Below are 2,778 nucleotides of genomic sequence, written 5' to 3' on the forward strand. Positions count from 1 at the left end.
CCAATATTAACAAAACAAATTGATTATCAAGATGTAAATTAATTTCTCATTAGTTATTATGAGTATCAAAATTGATTCAATTAATTATTATCATCATCAAAATTATTATTAGCATAATTATTAGTTACCGCGTCCCATTCCTAAAATAACACGTAATTCTAGCAAAAGAATTTGTCTCACTATTAAAATCAGCTCCTATACTATTTAACAAATATTAAAAAAAAAACAAAAACAAAACACTTAAATAAAGTATAAAAAACAAAATAAATCTCTCGTTTCATCTTGAGGATCACTTTTTTCAATTTATTCACTTTTTAGGGGTAATTGTGGGTTTTTGATTTCTAAACTTTACTTCAATTGAGATTTTCATGGTCCCCTCCAATTTTACAATAGTGTTACAAAAGAGTTATAATTTTTTATTTTAGTTAAAAATAATTATTTTTATTTTATAAATTATTATAAAAAATTTAATTTTAATTTTAATGTAATAATAGAGTAATTTAAATATGAATATCATTGAAAATATACGTTCTTTAACCAAAGTTTCCAATCAAGGGTATATCAATTCATGGCCATGCATTCAAGGAAAAGCCGAATAAGAGATTAAAGTGATTCAAGGCACGAAAAAGACGTTCTGAGATATCAATAACATAAGGCAAGGAACTTCATTCAACTTGATTAAAAGTGTTTAAGACATGTTTATTCAATTTGATATCACGTGTCCCATTCAAAATGACAAATAGTAAAGAAGGAGACTTTGCCCGTATCCATTCAAAGCACAAAATCAAAGAAGTTTGGGGATCTCAAAGTTCATTTTAAAAAAAGAAAGTTATTTTGATTACTTGGAATTTGTCCTTATATTGTCAATATTATCTCAAGATTACATAGAAAATCATATGAAAAGCTACGCCTAACTTGTATCTTCATGATCAAGATCCCAATCGTCAATCTTTCTCTATCTGTGACTAAGCAATACTCTCCACTTTTTCCTTGATACCAAAGACCATACAGTCTGCATCAACACTCAAACCTGCGCAAACACTTAAAAACAATTCTACTGCACTCACCTCTGAACCTGCACACCAATATGAAAGGATTGGACCACCACATCCAACATACTTCAAATCGGAAGCATTTGCTCTGCCACGATTACCATCCCACATTCCTTACCATAACTTTGAAACTGTAAATGATGGTCGACTAGGTTACTTAGTCGGCATTCCATAAGCAATAACGTACTCGTCCCACCCGCTCTTCACAACCACATAGTCATCCCCGGACACTATATAACAGTCCTAAATCTGTGTATTCGTGCAGGAGTCTGCGTCATAAACAATAAACCATAATCAGTCGCGGATATACCAGACTATACATCGCATCATCTTCGAAAATATGTATATACTTACATAACTTAACTTACAGGGTTGATCCCATCGGTATTTGGTGAATTCACAGGAGCAAGAATCGTGATGCCTCGAACAACAATGTTGTTGCATTCAATTTCTTTATATTAGAAAGAAACCGACACAGGTGCTTTAATACCACACTTAATCCTCATAAATTTACATTATATTGAATTTCCAATGGTGTGTGATGCGCATTCACGTAATTTCCTCTACGTATCGCGAATGTACTATGAAAATCCGTGCGTCTGTGTATTATGAATGAAGGTGATATGTTATTGTAGTCTAGGTGTACATGATGCATATGGGTAGTGTTTCATCAAGATTTTTGTATACATTATTGTTATCATTGTATAAAAGCACATGATGCCACCAACACAACATGCATACCAGCATTTCAATCAATAATTCCCATTTTGATAGGAGAACTTTATACAGAATTATGTGATGTGTTATCACAGTGCACAATAAGAGAATTTATGTTAAATCATAAGCATTATGAATGAGTTACTTATCTTTCACTGAAACGGAAGTGGTCAACATTACTATGATCACGATCTGTAATCGACATATATCCCGCTAACCATTACAACCTGTCGTTCCAATGACCTCGGTTTGGCTTGATGTCAGTAGTCGCACCAACGATGTATATGTGATCTTTATCAATTAACTGCTTCCAGAGAATGCCTAGCAACATAGATGTTAGCTTTATATCGCCATAAGTGATTTTGACTTTGCTTCTGTCAGTAGCTGGAAGTGTTCTGTATAGAAAGCCCCACGTTATCGGCTAAATATGACTTGCTCTGTCATTTTCGGCCTTGCCCTTCCTGACTCCAGCTAGAGAAATAAATCAAAGATATTTATAAAGTGATTAAATTCAACAAATAAGGTGATATCACCATAAATAACGATTGAATAGAAATGCAACAGCACTGCGACTTATCTTTTAACGGTGGCGCGACCACTTTTGCTCGTATCACCGGCTTGAAATCATCGTTCTACTACACTCAGTTTAGCAACATCTCACTGCCATCATCTAAAATCTATATCACTTTTAGAATTGTATCATAAGGTTTATGATTAAAAGTTATTTTCGAATTATTATTAAGATTTTTTATAGTTAGTTTTTATTAAACTCCTTAAAATCATTCTTAACATTGCATTAATCAAAGGTTCAAAAAAATATTCAAAGGAAAGGAACAAAAAGAAAAAAACTCGTCTAATATTACTTCTGAGTATTATTATTACTATCATAAGTTCATATTTTTACATTTTTTTTGGGATAAATAACATTCACCCCCCTGCCATATGGGCGAGTTTTGAGTTTGCCCCCTATTAAATTTTTTTGTTAGATTCCCCCCTTATAAAACACAGA

The 2,778-nt window shown here is 32.5% G+C and overlaps 1 long non-coding RNA gene across 1 annotated transcript; it reads right to left on the minus strand.

Moving 5' to 3' along the window:
• Positions 1 to 809: 809 nt before the first annotated feature.
• Positions 810 to 2,470, minus strand: LOC131599384 (uncharacterized). Its single transcript, XR_009282733.1, has 2 exons — positions 1,421 to 2,470; positions 810 to 1,321 (listed from the first exon to the last, which is right to left on the minus strand). It is a non-coding gene; the product is annotated as an uncharacterized LOC131599384 (long non-coding RNA).
• Positions 2,471 to 2,778: the final 308 nt, after the last annotated feature.

The sequence above is a fragment of the Vicia villosa genome, linkage group LG4 (genome assembly GCF_029867415.1).
Source record: "Vicia villosa cultivar HV-30 ecotype Madison, WI linkage group LG4, Vvil1.0, whole genome shotgun sequence".
Lineage (NCBI taxonomy): Eukaryota > Viridiplantae > Streptophyta > Magnoliopsida > Fabales > Fabaceae > Vicia > Vicia villosa.